This window comes from Tachypleus tridentatus, chromosome 9, assembly GCF_004210375.1.
Source record: "Tachypleus tridentatus isolate NWPU-2018 chromosome 9, ASM421037v1, whole genome shotgun sequence".
NCBI classification, from domain to species: Eukaryota; Metazoa; Arthropoda; class Merostomata; order Xiphosura; family Limulidae; genus Tachypleus; species Tachypleus tridentatus.
Genome location: NC_134833.1, coordinates 30,446,600 through 30,473,557, shown reverse-complemented (window position 1 = coordinate 30,473,557; position 26,958 = coordinate 30,446,600). Strand labels below are relative to the sequence as shown.

General features: G+C 36.8%; 1 long non-coding RNA gene across 2 annotated transcripts; it reads right to left on the bottom strand.

The window, feature by feature from the left end:
* Positions 1 to 3,526: 3,526 nt before the first annotated feature.
* Positions 3,527 to 12,499, bottom strand: LOC143227053 (uncharacterized). Of its 2 annotated transcripts, none has more exons than XR_013014843.1 (3): positions 12,301 to 12,499; positions 8,105 to 8,333; positions 3,527 to 3,657 (listed from the first exon to the last, which is right to left on the bottom strand). It is a non-coding gene; the product is annotated as an uncharacterized LOC143227053 (long non-coding RNA). The 2 variants fall into 2 exon arrangements; XR_013014844.1 differs by lacking the exon at positions 3,527 to 3,657 and adding an exon at positions 4,143 to 5,314.
* Positions 12,500 to 26,958: the final 14,459 nt, after the last annotated feature.

Genomic DNA, 26,958 nt, shown 5'->3' with positions numbered 1-26,958 from the left:
TACGATTTTTTCAATTTTTTGCGTTTTATTTCTGAGAATTACAAGCTAATACATGATATGACATGATATTTTTCAGAAGATCATTAATCTGCTTTGGCATAAAATCCACGAGTTAACTGGAATCTTTACTAATTTTTGGATCGCGGTACCACACCTTAACTATGGCCTCAACTAACTTATCTTTCGTAGTACAGTCTTTTCCCCGAAGTCTTTCTTTACAAATTGCCCAAAGATTTTCAATAGGATTTAAGTCCGGAGAGTTTCCAGGCCAGTCCAGGACCTTTATTCGCGTTGTAGTCATAAAATTCTTCACAAGTTTCGATGTGTGGCATGGAGCCAGATCTTGCTGAAAAATGCCAGATCCATCTGGAAATCTTTTTTTCAATTCTGGAACGACTCTTCTCTGCAAAACTTCGATGTACTGTGGCCCTCGCATCATACCTTCTACGATATGTAAGCCTCCAACGCCATAGTAGGTGAAACAGCCCCAAAACTTCTTCAATGGATGTTTTATGAACTGATTGATGTGAGATTCTCTAAGTTTCTCACCTGGAGATCTGCGAACATGCAGACTTCTTTGACCCTGTACGAAGAAATGAGTCTTGTCACTGAATAACACCTTCCTTCATTGTTCTTGCATCTAGTTCTTGTATTTCAGACCCTATTGACACCGTTGTTTCTTCATTGAGTTGGTAAGAAGTTGTTTTTTGACTGGTCTCCTTGCCCTTCGACCGACATCAAGAAGCCTACGACGAACCGTTGAAGAACTGACTTTTATTCCTTTGACCTCCAAATCTCTTTTTATGGCGTCACTTATCTTCCGTGGATCTTTCACACTCTCCCTAACCACGTACGCGTCGTCTCTTGGCGTTGTTTTTCTTCTTCGGCCACATCTTCCTTTACGTTTTGGACTGATAGATCCGGTACTCACCTTGGCCTTGATCACACGGCTGACGGTCGATAGACTAACACCAACAACGTCCGCGATATCCCTGTAAGTCATGCCGGTGTGCTCGTTCAGTGTCACAATCTTTATACGCTTTCTAGGAGTCACGTCCATTGAGTATGACGGCTGAAAGACGACTGATCAGCAGTAAAACAAATAGCTTCATTTTTGAGAAAAGTCTAACACAATTTCGAATGACGTAATATTCCTCAAAATTTCTACATATATCCCAAAAATAGATCGACCGTACTGCAAAACACAGCTAATGACGTCATCTATGTAAAAAGTTACTATTAAAGGAAATCAGCGTGTCCAGCGAGCCTGCACCGGCCGCCATGCTGAAAATAAAATGACCACTTGTTTCAATTAATTTGCACTAGGGTGTAAGTACCGTAATTAATTTCTTAAGGTGGTACTAGTACCAGAACATATTTGAGGTGCTTTGTCGTTTTTTGTCTATACGTGAATTTCTTTCTTTCAAAAACAGGTCCACTTCACCCAGCTGAGTACCTCTATTTTATATATGTATATATATTGTTTTTAGAATTGTGTTCCTGGTTATAAGCCTAGATAATTACCGGCGGTGTGGGGTGGATGTTGAAAGAGCATTTTGATGAAAAATGATATATTTACAAACCATATTCTAAACTTTTGGCTTCAGCTAAAATTTTCAAATATTCGAAAGAGATCTAAAATCTTAGATTTGCGTATTGGTCAAAAACGAGATTTTCCCAATTTAGGAAACAGTAACTGGTATTTTGTGAAAAAGATGTCAATTAGGTAAGAATAAAAATACTCCCTTTACTTATTTCGACAAATGACAGAAAATATGAAAAAAAAATATTGTAACGCATCAAAAATCTAAAAATCAAAAAAAGCTTTCTAAACATTATTACCCCTCGCTAATACAGCGGTAAGTCTAAGGCGTTACAACGCTAAAATCAGGGGTTCGATTCCCCTCGGTGGACTCAGGAGATAGCCCGATGTGGCTTTGCTATAAGAAAACACACACAAACTTAAAAATTTAAATTAACAGTAGGGAAGTGCAGACGATGTCACCATATACAGAAGATCGGGATGGGGGGTAGGTAGTACTAGCGATTGCAAATGGAAATGTATTTGTTTTTGTATTGAATTTCGCGCAAAGCTACACGAGGGCTTTGTGTGCTAGGTGTTCCTAATTTAGCATTGTAAGACTAGAAGAAAAGTCATCACCATCCACTGTCACCTCTTTGGCTACTCGTTCATCAACTAGTGGGAGTGATTGTTACATTATAACGCCCCCACGGCTGAAAGGGTGGGCATGTTGGGTGTGACGGGGATTCGAACCCGCGACCCTTAGATTACGAGTCGAATACCTTAACCACTTAGCCATGCCGGGCCAGGGAAAAGTAACTGGGGAATAGATTAATCTTATCTTCAGAATCCTAGCTCAGAGAGCAATGTTTAAGTGTTAAGGTTTTGTGTGTTATCTATTTGTTTACAGATACTTAAGAGCATTGGTACCGTCATCGTGTTGAGTTTTCATCCTTACCCTCTAGTGTTTTTTATTAGATAAGTCAGTCGATTTGTCATTTTTGGTTATACCATTCGGCTAAACATGTCTTTCACGTATTGTGGAATAGATTTAAACCTTTTAGTCGTTAAAGTGTTTCACCCAGCCAACAGATTTGTTAGCATTCTACGAACCTAATAACCTCATACGTGAATTAGTTTAGACAAGTCGCGTAATTGTTTTAATTACTTTAAATATACATCACTGCCTTTATTGATGTGCACAAGGGGTAGATTCAAGCCTCTGCTTTTACGATCCAAAAGTACCCTTTCTCTCAACCATAAAAAAATAATGAAAAACTACTAAAAGATACGCCCAATTTCACATTTTCCTAGCAGCAATTTATTATGTGGAAACACAAGTTCTACTTTAAAATAAATGAAACATAAGGAATTGTAGGTTTCAGAGTAAAAGTATAAATATCTGTGATTCGATGTTAAATGATAATATGTAAGAATCCACAGTGTAATTTTAGATTTTTAAAATGTTTATAACACCAATTGAATAGAAAAAAATAGGACACATTTGCTTCTTATCACTTCGTTGTAGTAGTTTTTACAAATATGTACAAGAGGCAACCCAGAGTCTCCTCGACAACTTTGTTATCTTCCTATAAAAAATCTTGTCTTATGATGCTTAGAAAGCGTCCTTTTTGTCAATAACTTTCTGTAATTTTATTGTCTACATGTTCTTGACTGTATTTACATTTTATTTAACTGTGGACTTTCAAATAAAACACCACAAACAAAAAATGTGTGCAGGTGCGTGTGTGTTTTCTCATAGCAAAGCCATATCGAGCTATGTGCTGAGCCAATCGAGGGGAATCGAACCCCTGATTTTAGCGTTGTAAGTCTGAAGACATACCGCTGTACTAGCGGGGGGCATGTATGCGGGAAACACGAGTTTTTTTTTCCTCTAATAAATATTAAATAAGAATGCGTAGGCCGAAGGAATGTGTTTTTTTTATATAAATTAGATTTTAAATTCGTTTTACTTCTCGTTGTAGAATAACAAATAATCAAACATTTTATTATACGTTATACACTAGTTTAATATAAAAATATATTTAATATATTATCTAACTCAAAGATTAATTTATCAGCATTTTGGAATTCCAATGAGTATAAGTTACGTGGCTCCCATTTCTTCCTGGAAGCTAGAAATTAGAAGAAAGTACGTTAATTAGTTAGTCCATTGACAGATGAGTTTAACCACATCTTATATGTGACACTGAAACAGTCCAGTGATCATTAGTTTGACCAACGAACTATCCTGTTTTTATCAGTTAACAGATGAGTAACGTGACTTCGACTTTTAAAAATGAAGTCTCAAAAAGCTTGAATATGTCTTTGAATGCTGGTAACACAGTCAGGCAAATATTGTGATACAAACTTCTTGCAGTCTCAGTATTAGACATTAGTCAAGACACATTTTATTTACTGTGTGAAGTTTAGACGTTATTTTTCACATGTTCTTCCCAAATTCTGCGACACGACGTGACAAATTGAAACAGACGTCAGCTTGCACTTCTGACGTCTTTCAAGTTTCAGTGACATGATATTTATTCATCTCTCTGTCGTCAAACCATTTAGAGTATTTTATTGTTTCTCACATATTACAATGAATAGTTAATTACAGAAATAGCTAACATAGTTTGCAATCAAATTGATGACAAAGTTAGGGTCGTCTCTTTTGAAAGTTCATATTAAATTAAAAACCGTTAAAGACAAAAATCGCCAAAAAAGATGCTTGCGCAATTTCTTTCACGGATATCAGAATATGTCGGATGTAATGTTGGCAGAACAGAAACCTAATAACACGTTAAACACTGGTAAACGTATGATAAAGTTAATTTACAAAAACGTTTATGCAGATATAATATCCAGGTAACTTTGATTTTTATTACTTTCAGGATATAATTGTATATTGCATAAAATTGGTAGCATAGTCAAAACAATTGGTTAAAATAAAATTTACTCTATGATTATCTAGAGCATAGATATAAATGACACTAGATTGGAAGTCACGTAATTTTTCAACACACTCAAACGGCCGTCATTGCCATGTGTTGAATTTTCAAAGCCCGCCAGTCGAAATGACAATGGGAATACACCTCGCAACTTTTGATGTTTTAACATTTAAAATAGACGTTTGGATAATGTTGTTGTTTGATTTTAACAAGTGTGCTAAGGCAAGATCATGTAAACGTGATTTTTAACTTAGAAATTAGTACAAAAATAGCTCGCAAAACATATCTGACATATATGAAAAATGCGTTGGATTGTAACCCCGAATGGAAATCTTAAGACTAAAATCTGTTTTTGTTTATTTGTTAACGTCGGTGTTTATTATGTGTCATAGAAAAAATACACATCTCAAATATTGTTGCCAATGGACAAGAGGTGGCGCGTCATGTCCATTTCTAGGCTGTGGAGAAGGTGCACCTCCAAACGTTTAATATTCTTAATAGAAGTGGGTGGAAATAGTTAAGAAAATTTATTATATAATTATAATAAAATTTATTCAGATCTATTTGAGAATTTGTCGCAAAAACTAATAGAAATGATTGAATATATATATATTTATATACACACACACAACATGATGCCCAAAAGAAGTAACACAGGTTCATTACACTAATTTCATCAACGATGTATTACCTATAGTGTACTAGATCTGAAGACAATTAATTTAACAATGTTACTTTGTCATAGATTCACTTTCTATCGAGTTATGACTGAATGGTCATGTTCTTCTATCTTCACCTAATACTTGATCTGTTTGGAACTGCGTCCCTTACCTCCATATGGTCTCTGCAAGTTCTTATAATTAAAGACTTGAAGTATAGGAAAAACACTTTGCTACAACCTTCTAATTGTTATTGTACTTTAACTCGTGTACATAACCAGTCTCATATTTTAAAGAAGAATAAATAATTCCTCATGAAACTGTAAATTCATAATCTGGGTGAAATTAATTATATTTCACTACTATTGTTATTCTGTAATAAGAACAAAATCCTTTGGATGAAATGTCAACCTTCTCCTCATGAGAACAGTGGTTATTAGGATCAGGCTACCATCAAAGCCAAATGTCATTCCCCATAGTGAGATTCACCTTTTAACATCGACAGTAACATGCTTCGCTTGGATTATTGGATTATTACTTATCGTAGCTACTTGTGCGCGCGTATGTGCATCCTTTTTGATGAGACAAGTAGAAAACCACATAGAAAGGAAGCTATTCCTTATAGAACAACTAATATATATATATATATATCGTAGCCAGTGTATTTTTTGTAACAATGCGTTCCAATAGTATATAGGTTATACTTTTACGCCGAAATGGGTTCACAATACATACACTATGAACTTGCTAGCCTGCTCAAAGCTTGGTACTATCGCTAATTTGTAATAAAAGGAACCACTTCTGTTCTATGTAGGTTTTCGCTAGCTTGCCTCGTTGAAAAGATACGCACGCAAGTGGATGAGTAACAATAGTCAGGTGCACACCCTTAGAGTCTACTTAGTGTGGGTGTAAAATTTTAGGTTTCTAGGTTCTTTGCTTTTGGAGCTATGGCATTCACATATTATTTTCTATGTGGTTTGTCGCTTGTTTACTTCATAAAAAGATGCGCATATACGTGGATAAGTAATAATACCTACGTGCATACTCTTATAGTCCACTTAGTATGGGTGAAGCTTTCGGGGGTTTTAGGCTTTTTTCTTTTTTTTTTTAAGTTATGGCGACCACACCCACAGACATACTCTTTTACAGGGTGTTCGGAAAGTCGCTGTGCACTTATATATTTATCAACATACATGCTTCAATATAGAATACAGGAGGTAAATATGAATGACAATTATAAACAATGTTGAAAGTGACCCCCTTTGTCATCAATACAGGCTTGGATCCTTCTTATTTTATTTCTAAACACCGCTATCAGTTGCTGGCTTGAAATAGACTGAATGAATGCTGTTATCGCTGCTTTCAAAACTGCACAGTGACTTTCCGAACACCCTGTATTATTATATATGAAACTCATATATCACCGGTGCAGTACAAGACATGCAGATTAATGTTGTAAATTTTAAATGGCTCAACTTTATGGATATATACATGAATAATTAAAAACAAACGAGAAGTGTCACTTTTACCATTTCATTGGCCTAGCGTTATCTAATCTGCATACCACAATATATGTCTAATACTTTCTGTAAGTACCTGTGTGTCTTACTTTACCATGTGCATACCTTAACTTTAATGACCAATATATTATCCTCATCAAAGACGTCTCAATACAGTTCATAACGGTCCTTTCTGAACCTGCATACATTTACAAATGTGTAATAATTTTAGTCTACCAGTATTTATTAAAACATATCAAAAGATTAAAGTACAAATCCAATTTTCCAACAATATTTAAAAATCTGTTTTCAGAAAATGGCCCTGTGCGTAATGTATGCAACAGAGTAATTTTACAAATCTTACGAAAATTCTTATGTAGAAAAATACCAATAACATAGACCTGACTTTTCCAACTGAGTAAGGTACTCTACAATGGATTAGTTTCAAGAACACTGCAGGAATATATATATATATATATATATATATATATGTACAGTACAATAAATGACTTTCAACATTAAGTATACAATTCATAATTGTATGCTAATCAAATTCTATTATTTCATGTGATAGTTATTTCTGTAGTACTTTGTTCCCACGTGAACATGTAAATACAATAACATCTCAATGATTTTGGATTGGAAGGAGCCGTCTGCAAAATGTTAATATATCATGTAATCCTGAGAATGAGCCTATTGGCAGTATTGCGATTAAGCCTATGTTTGAATTGTTTCCCAGATAAGCCATAATGTCACTGATCAGATTACACTTGTCTTATATCACACAAACTAATCAAAATTTCTCTCTCATCCATTAAGCGAAGTGGTATACTTAATATTCTATATCGACTCTAAGTGATAGCATTGAAACTGTATGTACACAGAACTCATATCTGTATGCAGTGTATGTTTTGGCGGCGTCTATTTATAGCCGGCCTGGCAAGGCCAAGCGCGTAAGGCGTGCGACTCGTAATCCGAGGGTCGCGGGTTCGCGCCCGCGTCGCGCTAAACATGCTCACCCTTCCAGCCGTGGGGGCGTATAATGTGACGGTCAATCCCACTATTCGTTGGTAGAAGAGAAGCCCAAGAGTTGGCGGTGGGTGGTGATGACTAGCTGCCTTCCCTCTAGTCTTACACTGCTAAATTAGGGACGGCTAGCACAGATAGCCCTCGAGTAGCTTTGTGCGAAATTCCAAAAACAAACAAACAAACTATTTATAGCCTAACTGGCCAGCAGGCGATTTTAGAATGTCGTAATTCTACTTATATGGGTACATCCTTTCAAATCAAAAGCTACCAAACTGTCATGCCGATTTGTGTAGTGTGATATGCCTTCCAAAAATAAAACAAGAAACTCTCATACATACTTTGAAACAGATATAAACATCCACGCTCTTTCAATGTCGCCACCGTCTCCACGATGATGTTGCCCATTGTAATCTAATATATTACAGAAGAGTAAAAGTTTTGACTTACTTGTGGAATGAAACAGCCTCCGCTTTCTAATTTTGGTTACGATATGTGTAACGGTTAATGGCATAGCACCTTGTTTCCCCAGTTCTTTCGGGTTGTGACATACTTCTGTCACTCCCAGTTATTTTACATTGTTTGTCAGGTCGAACTTCAACACAGAGCAATGGCGACAGCACGGGAAGTGTTCTTCAATGACAAATGGAAATGACTGGCCAGTCTAGCGTTTTTATATCTATGATTTGGAGTTTAAAGGTCATTTTTTCTAACCTTATTATCAACACTTATGAAACGCTACTTATATATACAGTATAATATTTTTAAAATTGTCAAAATAAATTTAAAATTGTTTAAATGTCAATAGCAGGCGGACTACCGAAAAATCAACAGGCCGAGTTTTTTTTCTTTATACAAATAACTTAAATCTTGGTGTTTTTCCTTTTACGTATCCATTACAGTTAACTTATTTTAATAACCTGTTTAGGTGTATTAGTTTTCCATAATTTAGCCAGTTTCAGCGTTTGACGCTTCGTGACTTTCTTTTAAAAAGGCTTGAATATTCTACGTCAGTACCAAGTTCTTCAGTAAAATGTTTTCAAACTACAATAGCACTACAAAGTTATACCGAGTCTTGTTACGCCATCATTAAGTTTTGTGTTAGATATTAACGTATAGTGAATCCAGCACTAACTTATTTTTCTTTCATTTGTTGTCTAAGGCTAAAGCAACTTTAGCATTTCAGTTTCCTTCAACAATTCTGTCATTTATCAGAAAACCTCCCGTCACTTCCAACTCAAGATATACCGAAAACAAATAAGTTTGTAACTTTTAAAACTTAAATTGGTTTTATTTATTACTTGCTAGTTTAGATTCCTTACTTTTTGACTAGTTGGCATTTAATATTTACGTAACAACACGTCATCCATAATTTTAATCATGCTATCAAGTTAAAGTTATGTATGAATTGAAGACGTTAAGTAAGGAGTGTTAAAAGCCATACAAATTTTAATAATGTAATCTAAGACGTCAAACTTAATTTCGGAAATTAAATGCCTCTATTTTCCCCTGTGAATAAATGGAATCACCCAAGTCTTACGTTAATTTCCCTAACAATCAAAACGCATCCATCAAAAACAACTTCCGAAGAAGGTGTTGAGTCATTGCGTTGAATTACAAAAAGACGCGCACGTGTTCGTCACATGAAGTTGATGTTTCAAGGCTGTTACACCTATAGTTTGTCTATAAGTAAGACTAACTCACTTAGAACTTAAATTAGACAAGCTTAAACACCATCATTATATCAAATTTACCTAATTTCAATGCTAACCGTCAAATTAACTTTTATTGCCGGTAGGGATTCACATCTTCCATCTTAATGATTTGCATATCACACAATGCAAGGAATCGATTAAAAAAACGTAAATAAAATGGGCATGATTCCTACCAGCAGAATAGTGGAATTAATTGAAGTAATGGCGATGTTTTTGTTAATATAGTTGGTATTCCTTTATTTTGAATCTGAGTGTCCGAGGATCGCATCCCCTTGCCTCACAAACAAATAAAACAGAAATCGCATTTGTCACTTAGGCACCCTGAGTGTGTTACAAGATTAACAACTAAATTCCACTACTTGATTACAGTAACCCAAAGGTTAATGATGGGGCTCTTGCCTGCCTGCTCTCCTCTCACTTAGGCACCCTGAGTGTGTTACAAGATTAACAACTAAATTCCACTACTTGATTACAGTAACCCAAAGGTTAATGATGGGGTTCTTGGCTGCCTGCTCTCCTCTCACTTAGGCACCCTGAGTGTGTTACAAGATTAACAACTAAATCCCACTACTTGATTACAGTAACCCAAAGGTTAATGATGGGGTTCTTGGCTGCCTGCTCTCCTCTCACTTAGGCACCCTGAGTGTGTTACAAGATTAACAACTAAATCCCACTACTTGATTACAGTAACCCAAAGGTTAATGATGGGGTTCTTGGCTGCCTGCTCTCCTCTCACTTAGGCACCCTGAGTGTGTTACAAGATTAACAACTAAATTCCACTACTTGATTACAGTAACCCAAAGGTTAATGATGGGGCTCTTGGCTGCCTGCTCTCCTCTCACTTAGGCACCCTGAGTGTGTTACAAGATTAACAACCAAATTCCACTACTTGATTACAGTAACCCAAAGGTTAATGATGGGGCTCTTGGCTGCCTGCTCTCCTCTCACTTAGGCACCCTGAGTGTGTTACAAGATTAACAACTAAATTCCACTACTTGATTACAGTAACCCAAAGGTTAATGATGGGGTTCTTGGCTGCCTGCTCTCCTCTCACTTAGGCACCCTGAGTGTGTTACAAGATTAACAACTAAATCCCACTACTTGATTACAGTAACCCAAAGGTTAATGATGGGGCTCTTGGCTGCCTGCTCTCCTCTCACTTAGGCACCCTGAGTGTGTTACAAGATTAACAACTAAATTCCACTACTTGATTACAGTAACCCAAAGGTTAATGATGGGGCTCTTGGCTGCCTGCTCTCCTCTCACTTAGGCACCCTGAGTGTGTTACAAGATTAACAACTAAATTCCACTACTTGATTACAGTAACCCAAAGGTTAATGATGGGGCTCTTGGCTGCCTGCTCTCCTCTCACTTAGGCACCCTGAGTGTGTTACAAGATTAACAACTAAATTCCACTACTTGATTACAGTAACCCAAAGGTTAATGATGGGGCTCTTGGCTGCCTGCTCTCCTTGTCTGTCAATACAATATTGACAGGTAACCCTTGCGTAGCTCTCTGCCACATATTCGAAACAAACATATTTTTGCAACTTATTTTACCACATGTCGTTAGAGGCCTAATAACCGACAACAACAAAGACCTACAAGCATTTTAAATAGTTTATAAAAGTTGATGAAGTCCATGCATCAGCGAAATAATTTCAATTAAAAACACATTTATTCAGTATAGTGTTTTCAAACATGTAATAATTCAAAGAGAAAGACCAAACAGGTGTAGAAAACCAATGGCAAACAGTGATCGACACTACTGATACAAGTTAACTAAAATAAATTTAAGAGACTTTTCGGTCTAAGTTCCCTCATCTGATTGTGATACATTTAAAAACTTGACGCAGCGTATAGCGTAAGAACGAACCGTTGAAAAACAATCGGTTACTTCCTTTCATCTTACGGTTAATTTATTAAAATATTTATATTCATGTCTAACCTGCGAGTATGAATCAAGTAGGGTTGGAAGGAAGAAAACTCATGAAACAACTCTTTATAGACATTTAGGGACAAGAAATCATGAAGGGGCTAAAACGTAAAGGTCGGTTTTTGTTGTTGTTTTACATTCTTTAAACAAACAACAGCTATACAGGGGCCTGGCATGGCCAGGTGGGTTAAGAGGTTGGACTCATAATCCTAAGGTCGAGGGTTCGAATCCCCGTCGCACCAAACATGCTCGCCCTTTCAGCCGTAGGGTCGTTATAATGTTACGATCGATCCCACTATTCGTTGGTAAAAGAGTAGCCCAAGAGTAGGCGGTGGGTGGTGATGACTAGCTTCCTTCCCTCTGGTCTTACAGTTCCAAAATGAGGGACGGGTAGCGCATATGGCACTCGTATGGCTTTGTGCGAAATTAAAACAAAACAAAAGCTATGCAGAGGATCGTAGATGTTGGAAACATGAATAATTAATTGTTCAGTATTATCTAAAGCGTTGTTCATAATGCCACAACATTACTTGTTAATATAATAAACATTTTAAACGAAAAAACGATATGTAAAGCACGTGGCTTTTAAACGTATTCTAATTATTCCAAATGGTGTATGGCGATCTGCGTTTCACAGAGCTTAAAAAGCAAAGAAAGAGAACACATTACAATATGAGGGTGCAAGCTTTTCCCAGACTTTTGAAGATAAAATAATTTAATAGAGGGAGAAAAGTGAGAATTCTAACGTAATACATGTATAGTACACATTACGTGATGGAGTATTGGCCCAGTGCCAGTATTAACTTGGAACAACAACAACGACACCATTTAAAATTAATGGATATCTGGGTTTAAGAAACTTTTCTGACGAACTTGTAACTGACTAAAACAAACAGCCGCTATAACCAAGGTCAAACAACCAAAAACAATTTTGAAAACCATTGAAATCCAACATGAAATTTTAAAATAGCTAAAATAGGAAGTATATAACCTACCCAAAACACGGTTAATAAATCCGGACTTGCCCAGCACTCACAATAACACGTTTTAATATACCTCGTGAACTAACTTATTTAAGCTTAAGGCAGGATTTTTATTTAGTGGGTATATAACGAGGTTATATATCATGTAATTAATTGACTTATGTAATCTTTCAGAACATTAATATCAATCTATACCTTATCGCTAGGGTAGACTAGTGTCAATTTCATAATATATACATACTTACTAAAATTCAACTTGCTCTACCCAGAGGGAGCCTTAACACTTTAATGTAACTCAAAATTCAGAGTTGAACTAAACGACAGAAAGTATAATAAATAAACGGTAGGCAAAACCACAACAAAATAAAAGTAGAATTAACCGTCTTACCTGCTAACGTTACTTGATGTATGACATAGAATATATGGGTCCAGAATTTGAGACGTAATATTGCTGAATGCGCTTTTTACATTTCGTTATGGGTGCGTTATAAAGGGGACAGTCAATCTCGTTATTTAGTTTAAAATTCTAGACAAAACTCTTGTGACGGCAGGCGCTAGTGGTTGGTTGTCTTTCTTCCACTCATTATTTGAAAGTTAAGGACTGTTATGCCTGAAATTTAGGTGTCCTCTGCTTGACCACAACCGCTTGAAGTGATCCTCAGGTTACAAATTCAAACATTAGCACCTAGGTTTCAGGTACCGTAATTTAAAGTTTTTCCAACCACACTTACATATGATACCTTTCCAAGATTTCAACAAAACACTTCTTCAACTTGTCTTACCTTACATAGTCAAGATATCCTCACATTAAAAAAAGAGAAAAAGTCTCATAGTTTTAAAATGCCTGGTGTGATATTTTACAAATAATAAACTTGAACTTCAAGTTTTAACCCAACAATACAACATTAAAGTAAAAAGTTAGCAGAAAGAAAAGGCCTAACTGTATACATTATCAGAAAATCTGTTTATAAATACAATTACAAACTCTCTGATTCATTATAACTTACAACAATTAAAAGATCTAAAAGTATCAAACAGTATCTGATTAATTTAATTATATAGAGTAACACTTATTGGCTGATTTTAAATATTACCATAATTAATATGATTGATCTTAGCGCCATCCAGTGTCAGCCATTCTGGTTTCCTATGAGAATATAATATTACAATTAATTCTAATGGAGTGTGAAGTAGATAAACTTGAGTGATTGAATGGAAGGTAATATGATATATACATAATAATAATGAACAAAACATGAAGAGTTATCACCTCACATTTTAAATTATTTGATCATAATAGTCGTGTGTTACACGCAATCTTAAGCGAATGGTTAATCACAACTGTAGATTAAATGTCAGTAACAGCCAGCCTTTGAAGATGTTGTCCCTCAGTGGCTCAGCGGTATGTCTGCGGACTTACAATGCTAAAACCCGGGTTTCTAAACCCGTGGTGGGCAGAGCCCAGATAGCCTATTGACTAGCTTTGTGCTTAATTCATAAACAACAACTGAAGAGGTTTCTATCAATGATTTGCCCCCCGCTTCTACAGGGGTCTGTCTACGGATTCCCCTCTATCGGCTCAGCAGATAACTCGAGATGGCTTTGCAATAACAAAACAAACATTAATGATTTAGCAGCAGTAGATTCCCGGTGGTTTATTAGTATAAAAACATTCATTTTATTAGAAAAAAACAGCAACAAACAAACAAGATGACTTGTTTATTACATAAGTGCGTTTTTACTGTTTTTTAATTCTCTTTTGTTTTAATAATACGAGGTCTGTTAAAAAAATACGCGGACTGATGTCATAAAACAAAATGTACTTTACTTAGAAGTTACAGGTCTGGGACCCCTTCAAAGTACTCTCCTCCCCAACGCACACACTTATCCCAACGGTGTTTTCACTTGTTGAAACAGTCCTGGTACGCTTCTTTTGTAATGTCCTCCAGCTCCTTCGTCGCATTTGCCTTAATCTCGGGAATCGTCTCAAATCTTCTTCTTTTCAAGGGTCTTTTGAGTTTGGGGAACAAGAAAAAATCGCAAGGAGCAAGGTCAGGTGAGTAAGGGGGGTGGAGAAGAACAGTGATCGAGTGTTTGGCCAAAAACTCACGAGTTCTGAGGGCTGAATTTCGCAGCAACGCGGTGCATCTTCAATTTTTCGGTCAAAATCTCGTAACAAAATCCAACTGATATCCCACACTCTTCAGCAAGCTCCCTGACAGTCAGACGTCGATTTGCCCGCACCAGGGTGTTGATTTTGTCGACGTGTGGGTCGTCAGTTGACATGGAAGGACGTCCAGGACGCTCATCATCTTTAATGGACTGTCGACCATCCTTTAAACGTTCATGCCACTTGAAACATGCCGTACGTTTCATAGCAACATCACCGTAAGCCGTGTTAAGCATAGCAAAAGTTTCAGTCGCAGATTTTCCAAGTTTAACACAAAATTTCACAGCAAGTCTTTGCTCCTTCAGGTCATTCATTCTGAAATCCTCCACACGAAAAAATCGCACTTCACTTAAAGCCGCGTAGCTAATACACAAATGAAGATATCAGCAATCGGGAAATGATGTCGTAATCAGCTGATCTGTGCGAACCTAGCGACACCAAGCGGATTTCCCTGGAACCAATTGGAGCCGCGCAATTCAAACAGTTCGCGTATTTTTTGAACAGCCTTCGTACTTTGCTTATAGCTTAAGCTCCGTTGAGATCTAACGACAATTTTCGTCTCAGGTAGTCGAACCCTTTCGTTTGATGTATTTGACTATGCCCAAACTTTCATAGATTGATTTACTCTAATCTTGCCTAAAATAACCTGAAGTGCCGTGGTTGTTGAAGATTACCCCTTGTTTATTATACGAAACCTTCTAAGCAACATGCCAATTTAGGGTTAATTGTTTGTTTTGGAATTTCACGTAAAGCTACACGAGGGCTATCTGCGCTAGCCGTCCCTAATTTAGCAGTGTAAGACTAGAGTAAAGGCAGCTAGTCGTCATCACCCACCGCCAACTTTTAGGTTACCCTTTTACCAACGAATATTGACTACCACGTTATAAGGTCCCAACGGCTGAAAGGGCGGGCATATTTGGTGCGACGGGGATTCGAACCCGCGACCCTCAGATTGCGAGTCGAACGCTTTAACCCACCTGGCCATGCCGGGTCTTAGTGCTAATAGTCGTGTAGCTATACGAAAGTTCAACTAAGCATTCAGTTGTATCGTTTACCTTATTGATTTGGAGTTGTTTATTTCTGGAGCTGTTTGGACCTGAAAGGAGTCACTGAAGTAAGAAGAATCTTCAATACTATATTCAGGAACCACTTTGATACAACAATAGAAACACAATACGATTTAAGGTCATGCAGATGTCAGCACATGCTTTACTAAAATTGTAAACGCATGTAACGTAACACACATTTCCAAAGAGGATTGTAGTATAAGGTGACTTTTATTAAGAATGAATCTTTAACCAGGACAATCTGTAATCATTCATATCTAAAAGAAACTGCAGAATAATAGCTGTTCTTTTTAAACCAACTATAAACCGTAAAAGGGCCTCTTAAAGGTTAAGCCTAAACATTATATGCATGTGGGTCCTATTCTTTATATTACTGCTTGGGTATAGAGTATTCACTGGACGCGATTCATCATTTCTGTGTGGAAAGAGCAGGTGTTGGTTACCTTGGTGTTTAGCTTCAAAATAAGTGGCTGTGGAGGTATCTTAGCAGACACTTTAGATCTTTTGAAGATATTAATTGTGCTGCTTGAGGTTTCTCTGGCCGTAAAATTGCGACGGTCAATTTTTTCACCAATAAAAATAATCATAAACTAATTGGAACACTGCTGAGTTTACCACAGTGGAAAACACTAATCAGCGTGGCTCTCACTGATTGTTTCATTAAATGTGAAATGTATGATGAAGATTTGTAAACTGATATTCTGGGAATTTTATTAAACAATTAAAATGAAAATCTCAGAAACTAATATAAATGTTTTATCACTATTTGTTAATAGCTGCTTGATAAACGAAGTGTCTCAGATGTGCCCTATCATCCTTCCATCTTATATGATTTCGGTCCTTAAGAGAAAAGAAAATTGCTTTTTTCCCAACCCTTTTCGCTTGGTAATCAATCATGAAACAAAGAGATGGTTCTGAGATAACTGTGGATTTTTCTTTCCACATGTTAAGAAGCAGTATGTTTAAAGACGTATTTGTTCTCAATAAGTTAGGATAATGTTGAATACAAGTTCATTTGTCATCTTTAACGATTATAAGATTTCAAATCCTTGACCACTTCATATCTTAACGAATTTCGCAGGAGGCCAAGGCCTCAGAAGTCAATAAGGAACAAACATGAGTATGCAGGTGTCAAATAATTGTACTGAAAATCCACACGTTATCTGTCATATTTTTGGCCTGAGACATGCCGTAGTGGTGTTATAATGTTATGGTCAACCCACGATTTGTTGGGAAAAAAATAGTCCGAGAGTTATCGGTGGGTAGTGCTAACTAGCTGCCTTGTCTCTCGTCTTACACTGCTAAATTAGGGACGGCTAGCGCAGATAGCCCTTATGACGCTTTACGCAAAATTAAAAAACAATTATATATAAGTTGGTCAATATACGGTCTGAAGAGAATAAGAACACGCGTTTCGAACCATTAAATTTAGTTGTAAGCTTGATTTTCACTGTAACGTAATATTTTCAATGGTTTCAGTTTTTTAGATGGATTTCTGGGGAATTTTTAATAATGTTTGAGTATATAAACTAATAACAATGCCAAAATTATACCAGTTTATATATGAACAACTTTTCTTTCATAGTTCTCTAGCATATTAATAATAAAGCAGCAGTGACCAGCCTTTCTTGCTTCCTGAACTTGCAAAATCTAAGTGAAAAGTTTAAAGTCTGTTAGTAATACGGAAACCTACAATCCCATACAACAATATACGATTTATGCTTATATGAAGTTGCAATAATGTAGTGATACCTAAAACTGTGAAAAACAAGTTTGGAATGATTTTAAGTTTTAATAATATGAATGCTGATTGATCAGAATTAAGCACAAACTACACTGCCCACCACGGGTATCGAAACCCCGATTTCTAGCTGTACCAATCCGCAGACATACCTCTGTGCCACTAGGGGGCAAGTAGTTTTCTTCCAAATAACTAGACATATATTTTACATATCATTACTACATATTCTCTCTATCTCTCTGTATTTTGCTTCATGTTTTTGTGAATCCATGGTGGTGAAACATTATTTTAAAGGAGCTATAATTGTTTGTTGGTATTTAAGCACGAATCTCCTCAAAGAGCGACTTGTTTTCTTCCCACCATGGGTATTGAAATCTGAGTAGCGTGAATTACAGCCATGGATATCAAGACGTTTGGTCATCAAAGTTCAATATTGTCCTGGTATGAAGGTAATTATGAGTTGACCAGAAATGTTCGTTCAGCGTCTAAATAACTGCTAGAATCTTGACTGTGAATTCATAGTTATTTTGTATAAAATATCAAATATGAAAGCGAGGTACGTTTTAAGTGCTTAACTGTTTGATGAATAACAAAATACATTTACTATTTATTAAATCACCAACAACAGTTTCTAAGCATAATTATACTTATGAAAGCATACTGTGCGTTACTTTATTTTATTTTTTTGTAGTTAAGTACAAAGTTACACAAAGAGCGATCTGTGCTCTGCTCGTCACGGGTATTGAACTCCGATTTCTAGCGTTGTAAGTTCGCAGACATACCACTTTGCTACAGGGCAGCCTCTTTGCTGTTACATTCTCTGAAGGAGACAGAAGTGTAGGAGGCAAATTAAAAGTGGGAGGCCCAAGGTTTCTGTGATTGAGCAAAGCACATCCATTACAGTTTGCCTGCCAGCCCTGAAAGCTCTTGGGGATCCAGAAAGTTCTGGATTAAATTTTATACATTCTCCTGCTTTTCCTAAGCGTCATTTTCCTAATTTTGTTGCATTTCTACTGAGACAGATTGAAAAGCCTGTGGGGATCAGGCCCATCCACTCCCTTCGTCATTGAGTATATTTTCGGCAATAGATATGATTCTAAAATACAAATCCACTCGGTTTATAACTTTTCACCGAGTTACACCGGTTTGGGGGAATTCTACTATTCATCACTAACATAAACAAGGGGAACTGATAGACAAGAGATCATATAAATATGAAATAAGAATTATATGAATGATGTGTTGAAACGTCTTTTACTCGCACAGCGATCCTTTCTTTTTATATATAAGTTTCAGAGGTACGCAGTAGCGATCCCACCAAATTCTTCTTGTGAGTTAATAAACTGTTTGTTGTTCATAGTGCTATTCCTTTTACAAATGGCCTAGCGCGTTAAGGCGTGCGCTTCGTAACCTGAGGGTCGCGGGTTCGCGCCCGAGTCGCACCAAACATGCTCGCCCTCCCAGCCGTGGGGGCGTTATAATGTGACGGTCAATCCCACTATTCGTTGGTAAAAGAGTAACCCAAGAGTTGGCGGTGGGTGGTGATGACTAACTGCCTTCCCTCTAGTCTTACACTGCTAAATTAGGGACGGCTAGCACAGATAGCCCTCGAGTAGCTTTGTGCGAAATTCCAAAACAAACAAACTTTTTACAAATAAATGGGTAAGTAAGATATTTCATAGAAGCAACACTGTCGAACAATGGAAACTCCCTATAAAAGTATCTTTATTTATTGTTAAATACAAAACTGCATCATAGTCTATTTGTGTTGTGTCTACCTCAGGTATCAACACTCGTTCTTTAACGTTTTAAATCCTTAGCTTATAAAAGAGACACGTTTTATGGTGTTTTATAAAATTAGTTGTCTTGTTCTGACATTTATAATCTGTGGTGACTAAGAGAGAAATCTGAGGGCTGCTAACGCTATAAATCGGATTTTTATAGGCGCGGGGAGGAAGGTGGGGAGACACAGCGCAGATAGTCTAAAATGTTCGTTCATCTATGACCCGAAAATTAATTGCTACAGTGTTTTGATGTCTGGATAGATGGACGAAGGAGGTGGAGAAAACACTGATTCCAATGATACAAATAATTATAACCAGATGGCGCTAATCGTTAAAACTGCGTACTGGAAACTGTACCAAATCAAAATCAAAGATGCCAGAATTTATTCTGTAGGTGAATGGTATTGATTCATTTTAGATTACGTAGTTATTTCTTCTTATCGGCCTTACCCGCTATGGGTCACCATTGCAGTGAGCACTTTCAGTGATCGGTTATTTGCAAGCATTTTCCACATACGCACCACACATGGCCAACACAGTCCTCATATCTCCTCCCTCTGATTTTTCACTGTGGGGTCACCCATGTTATTGATGTGTCGTGACGCGCTCGCAAACTTGACAGATTTGAAAAACAGTGTATGACACCAGATGTCACTGGTGGAAACCAGACAGTGTTGTTTAATTGTGTATCGCGTTTTCTCGTGAATGTGAACGATGGTAGACGTGAATGATGAAAACAACGAATATTGTTAGTGTTTGAATTTCACGATCACCCCTCTTCCTACAGAGAGTTCAAGTGACTTCTGAAAGGTCGTTACGGCTTTCTTCGGCTTTTGGAATAGCTAAACAACAATTAAAGCATTATGTATATATATATATAAGTTTGTTATAACTTAAAAAAGAAGCCGACACAAAAATAAATTAGATACAAAACGTTGCACTAATTGAAAAGATCTCAGGGTACAAACTATAATGTAAGATTATAAAATGTACCCTGCGAACTTTTCAATTAGTGCAGCGTTTTGTATCTAATTTATTTTTGTGTCGGCTTCTTTTTTAAGTTATAACTAATATAATTAGCCAGAGGTTTGGATTTGCTGTTTTTAACGCAGTCCTTCCTTGTGGTTTGGTTTGAATTTCGCACAAAGCTACTCAAGGGCTATCTGTGCTAGCCGTCCCTATTTTAGCAGTGTAAAACTAGAGGGAAGGCAGCTACTCATCACCACCCACCGCCAACTCTTGGGCTACTCTTTTGCCAACGAATAGTGGGATTGACCCTCACATTATAACGACCCCACGGCTGAAAGGGCAAGCATGTTTGGTGCAATGGGAATTCGAACCCGCGACCCTCAGATTACGAGTCGAGTGTCTTAACCACCTGGCCAGGCCGGGGGCCACCTTCCTTATGAGTTTGTTTATTTTACTTCATTAAAATGTATTCATTTTCGTTAAATGTATGTATATACACACTCGAAAAAATGAAGTGGACTATATGATACCAGTGTAACGTTATTTAGAAATATAATAAACAGTTGAAATAAAATGGAAACCGTCCACAAATATTATTTGTTCTTTTTATGACGTAAAATAGCACGTAGCATACTTAAAATTTACAAAACACAGAATGCTTAGAAAACAGCAATGTATTGACTTCGAGAAGCTTTGACACCACAATAAAATAAGTAATGTTTTGAACAAACATTGGCAACGTTATTTTGTTTCTCCTGCAAGTCACCAAACAAATCTGTTTTTATTGCTTTTGTTTCAGCTCATGGATACATAAAGGACCATCTGTGCTACGTGCAATTTAGAGATTTAATTCCGCAGTTTAGAGTTATTAGCCCTCAAACGAACAAATAGTTTACTTTAGTATGATTGATTGGTGGAATTTGATTGTCAATGTAATAGCAAACCCACTACCACAAAGTGCAGATCACTTTATTTGTTGCACTGAGTCGCAAACCATGAATCCTCAGGTTTACGGTTCCGACTTATTACTAGGCCACGTCGAGCTTTCATTGAACGAGAGCCATATCATAATCTAATTTCCATGTGCTAACACTGTTTACGAATTACAACATGCGAACTACTGGCGTGGCTTGTCGAGCAGAAAATAATAAACATAAAATATCGCCCTATAATCGAGGACATTTAGAAGAACTTGTTAGTACATCAGTTATTTAATTAACTCACTTATGGATATGGAATGTCTGGATCGAAATTTAGATCCTTTTTTGGATCCAAGAGAGTGATCTGGAGCCCACCCCCGTGGCATAGCGGTATGTATGCGAACTTACAACGCTAGAAACCGGGTTTCGATACTCGTGGTAGGCAGAGCACAAATAACCCATCGTGTAGCTTTGTGCTCAGCTTCAAATAAACAATCTTTATCTGGATCTGGGAGATCCACATTCATCAAAGACCTCTTCCCCAATTCAAATATAACTCTTATTAGACATTCTCTCTCTTGAAAAGACCGCCTTTAAAAAAAATCTATACCTGTCCAAAATCAACTGTGATGCATAAGTGACTAAACATTTGATTATATGCATTCACCGCACGTAAAAATATCTAGTTAGTTGCCAGTACACACGCTGTTCTCGTTGTTTCTCGAATATATAGCACCATTAAAGAGGATTGGAGACTTGACGTTTTATAGGTTGTTGAGATTTAGATGCTCATGAATTAGTTCTTTTTGTAACATTCTTTATATTTCGTTTATTTAATAAATATAAATAACTGTTCCAATCATTAACATCTGTGTGATAATAAATGTGCCACAGACAGACTGGATTCAAAGTAACTTTTCCTTCTATTAATTCTTTAGGGGGTCGACCCACAACCTCACCACTGCTTACTAGCTTGTAGATTAATTTTTATTCCCAAGTTGAATACGAATAAATAACAACCTTTGCCCTCGCGTGCTTTATTCCTTTCAGTCTGTTACTCACACGAAGTGCTTGGATTACTCGACACCCTATTGGTCCCCAAAAATTGCACGAGCGTACAAGAATGATGGTCGCGCAATACAGCGTTTCATAGGCGTGTAATAGTGATGAGATTTTTAACCCCTGCAAAATATTCCAACGCCCACGCAGGTCCTCCTATATCTTTTATCTCACAACGCGAGATTTTTCTACACACAAAGTATCCTCCGAACTGATAACTGACCGCGACTGCACTTCAAAATATAATCAGAAAAGAAAAGAGCACGTGATGAGACTTGATCAGAAGGTTTGTATATTGATAACTGGAGGGTGTATAAATTTTAGGCAGTTACGTAAACCGTTTTTATAAATATAATTTGTTTATTTGCTTCTTTTGTTAATGCAAAACAACACAATGGGCTGTCTGTGCTCTGCCCACTACAGGTGTCGAAAGCGTTGTAAGTCCTTGGACAATAACAAAAACAAATATTGAAGGAATATATACAAATCAACTCAATACCTAGACTAAAACGTTATGTGAATGAATGGCTTGAAACCAGAACACTAAACACTTAATTCCATAAAGAATTGGTTTGGTTTATTTGGAAGTTCACGCAAAGTTAGACGAGAGGTATCTGCGCTAACCCTCCCTAATTTAACAGAGAAAGACAAGAGAGAAGGAAGCTAATCATCTCCATCCACAGCCAATTCTTGATCTACTCTTTTCTTTATGAATAGTGGGATTGATCGTAACATTATAACGCTCCTATGGCGGAAAAAGCGAGCATGTTTGGTGGAACGACCCGTAGATTGAGAGTCTAACCACCTGGCTCGGTAAAAGAAAGCAGTAATAAAACTTCGTACACAGAACATTTTGTTTATATTATTATTTACAAACAAACATCTTTTTCTTTTGTTCAGAGGCGCTGCTACTCACTTAACTATTCGGAGCTCGGACCCAAAGGCGCGGGAATATTCGCCGTTTTGGTATGCTATCGATCTTTTTTATTTTTTGAATTTCACACGAAGATGCACGAGGTCTGTTTTGTAAGCAGTCCCTAATTTAGCAGTGTAAGACTACAGTGAAGGCAACTGGTCATCATCACCTACCGCCAACTCTTGGGTTACTCTTTTACCAACGAATAATGGGATTGGCTGTGACATAATAACGCCCCCACGGATGCAAGGGCGAACATATTTGGTGTGACGGAGATTCGAACCGCGATCCTCGGATTACGAGTCGAGAGCCATAACCACCTGGCCATGCCGGGCTTCTATCATAGTTTCTATTCTGATTTTTCTAGACACCAACTGAAGATCGGGGGACACTGTCAAATAGAATCGGGGCACGGCCCCAGTGCCTAGTGACGGCCCTGCTCATGTTCACTTTAAATGAAGCCATAATACATACTTAGGAATTTTAACTCTATCAAGCAGGTCACACTTTTATTTTAGATATTTCAATGTTTTTTCTTGGTCTGGATCTGATGTGTAGAGTATTAACTTTCCCCCAAAACCAAGTTCAGGAGTTACCTTTTCTTACAGTTCTGAGCAGATGTACATATAAAAAGACAAGTTTTAACTTTCTAATAGAAAACAAAGGAAAAAATTAATTTTTCAACAAAAACAAAAGCACACAACAAGATAAATATTAGATTTCCAACAGATTGATCCTAGAAAGTCATAAGCTGTATAAATATTTAAAACAGTTCCAAGATTGACTCTGGAATGTCGTAAACTGTATAAATATTTAGAACAATGCCAAGGTTGAATCTAGAATGTTGTAAGTTCTGTAAATATTCAGAACAGTATCAAGATTGACTCTAGAATGTTGTAAGTTCTGTAAATATTCAGAACAATACCAAGATTGACTCTAGAATGTTGTAAGTTCTGTAAATATTCAGAACAGTATCAAGGTTGATTCTAGAATGTTGTAAGTTCTATAAATATTCAGAACAATACCAAGATTGACTCTAGAATGTTGTAAGTTCTATAAATATTCAGAACAATACCAAGATTGACTCTAGAATGTTGTAAGTTCTATAAATATTCAGAACAATACCAAGATTGACTCTAGAATGTTGTAAGTTCTGTAAATATTCAGAACAATACTAAGGTTGACTCTAGAATATTGTAAGTTGTATAAATATTTAAAACAGCACCAACGTTGACTCTAGAACGTTGTAAGTTGTATAAATACTTAGAACAGTACCAAGCTTGACTCTAGAATGTTGTAAGTTCTATAAATATTCAGAACAGTATCAAGGCTGATTCTAGAATGTTGTTGTATACATATTCAGAACAATACTCATATTAACTTTTCTCACACTGGGCTCTCACACATTTTAAATCACTGGATCATCTTATTTTTATTTTATAATTCAAGGTTTGTCACAAATAACAAAGAAAGAGTTTTGGAAAAGGTGCTCTCCTTCCTCAGTATCACAGACACCTTTATATTAAGTTACTGCAAGAAGGCTTATGTGAAACTCTTATTTTTAATCTTTGTAATGAGAGAGTCATGGCAATGAGTAGCACGTATGCAAGTATGTGTGACGTACTTTAGAAGGATGTCGTAAACTGAGGCGTAGAGGATTGACTGCTTAACATATAGTGACATCTGTTGTTAGCGTTGGGAACATAAAAAAAATAGTTCATGCTTTTTTGTTTTGCCTTTCTTCACCCTCTTTCATGTCTTCGCTTTTTTTCTATGTTTTCTTTTGTCTAATAGTCTGAGAACTGAAACTTTCTGACATACCGCAAAGTCAACAGCCTTAGAAAACTAATATATATTGCCATCTGTTAAGACAATTCATAACTAATATAAAAATTAAAAACATGAACAAATAAGATACAGTATAATCCAAGTGAATCAAGTATCGCTTCACAAAATGATATCAGTAGCTCGGGAGATTGTTGCTCACTCATCCTTACTGCATTTATTTTTCTCACAGGTTGGATGACTGCCTGCTAAACAGGAGATAATACCAGAAAAATAAAATAACATAGAAAACAGTAAATTATTCATAATAATTTGTTTGTTCGATTGTTTTTGAATTTCGCGCAAAGCTACTCGAGGGCTATCTGCGCTAGCCGTCACTAATGTAGCAGTGTAAGACTAAAGGGAAAGCAGTTAGTCATCACCACCCACCGCCAACTCTTGGGCTACTCTTTTACCAACGAATAGTGGGATTGGCCATCACATTATAACGCCCCCACGGCTGAAAGTGCGAGCATGTTTGATGCGACCGGGATTCGAACCCACGACCCTTGGATTTTGAGTCGAACACACTTGGCCTTGCTGGGCCTATTGTTTGTTCGAAGTTAAGCACAAAGCTACAAAGTGGGATCTCTGTGTTCTGCCCACTGCAGGTATCGAAATTGCATTGTTCATCCGAAAGCATACTGCTGTACCACTAGGGGTATTCAAAATAATAGCCATTGTTTGTGGTTTGCGCAGTTCAAAATAAATGACGTATTTCGGCTAATTCATGTAAAGCTTTATTTAGTACCTACAAGTGAATAGAAACAGAAATATAAGGACTCATTTTGTATGAAGAGGGATAAATGAGTGTTTGGAGCTCCTTTATACAGGCTTCCCAGTGGTACAGCGGTATGTCTACGGACTTACACCGCTAGAACTCGGCGTTCGATACTCGTGTTGGGCAGAGCACCGATAACCCATTGTGTAGTTTTGTGCTTAACTTTAAACAAATATACTTTATACGGTGATAGCTTAAATGTCACGTGTCAGTTATCACTCAGCAGGTGTAAGCGTGTGTGTACATACACATTGTCTACAATTGAACAACGTATAGCTTTGGAAGTTTTTTGTTTTAAATCTTTACTTTTGTCAAGATTTTGAAAGCCAATTGGTGACCGCTGTTTAAAACGCCCCTTAGCTTCAACCCGGTTATCATAACACCTGCAAACTGATTATTTAAATATCTATAATTATTTGTCCAGCTCATTCTTAAGAACCTGAAAATTATAAACAGTGCTCAAAAAAATATCTCGCTACCTCAGTGTAACAGATTTGCAATATTCACTTTAATTATTATTATTTGAAAAGCAACAACAACAAGAACAAAGAAATATATCTTATAACATCAAGTCATGCTGACCTAAGCTTACTGGGAATGACTGTCATTTCGTAAAACACTAAAAGAAGTCACATTGTTAATCTGATTTCAGTGTTTGTCATAATGCTATCAATTAAAAAAACCCTTCGAAAGTTCACTAAACCTTATTCAGGAGTGTAAAAAATAATAATCAGTCAAAAACGTTTGAAAAATTCCACTGCTTATAAAAACTGCAAACAATGTGTGAATAATTAATAGTTTAAAGTTATTAAACATAGAACACAAGTGGGCGTAAGAACTGTGACGGCTCGAGTGATTTCGAGAAATGAATGAAACCAATAATGAGACTAATTATAAGGGCTTAAGAAACTCAAGGTGTATCGACCATATTAGAGGAACTGTGATTTCCTTTTAAAAGCACGCGAACAGGAGAACATGAAACTGTCTGGTTTCAGTTTTCACTCTCACCACAAGCTAACACAAAAGTTCATTTTGGTTTTATTTGAGTTTTGCGCAAAGTTACAAGAGGGTCATCTGCGCTAGCCGTCGTTGTGCTAGTTGTCATAAGCTAAGGAATGGCAGTTAGTAAACGCCACGAAATTTTGGATTACTCTTTTACCAACGAACAATGGGATTGATCGTAATTCATAACGCCCCAACTGCTGAAAGGGCGAGTGTATTCGTTGAGGGAGATTCTATCCCTTATATTACGAGTCGAACGCCTTAACCACCAGGCCATACCAGCCCCCAACAAAGGATGTGGAGCTATACGTTAAATAATAATTTATGTATAGAAGGACTATTTCGATAAGGTTGATTTTCTATCTATTTGTTAGGACACCGACAGTGTCACTTGTAGCATTTCATTTTCAGTGTTTCTCAATCATCGATCTGTCCTA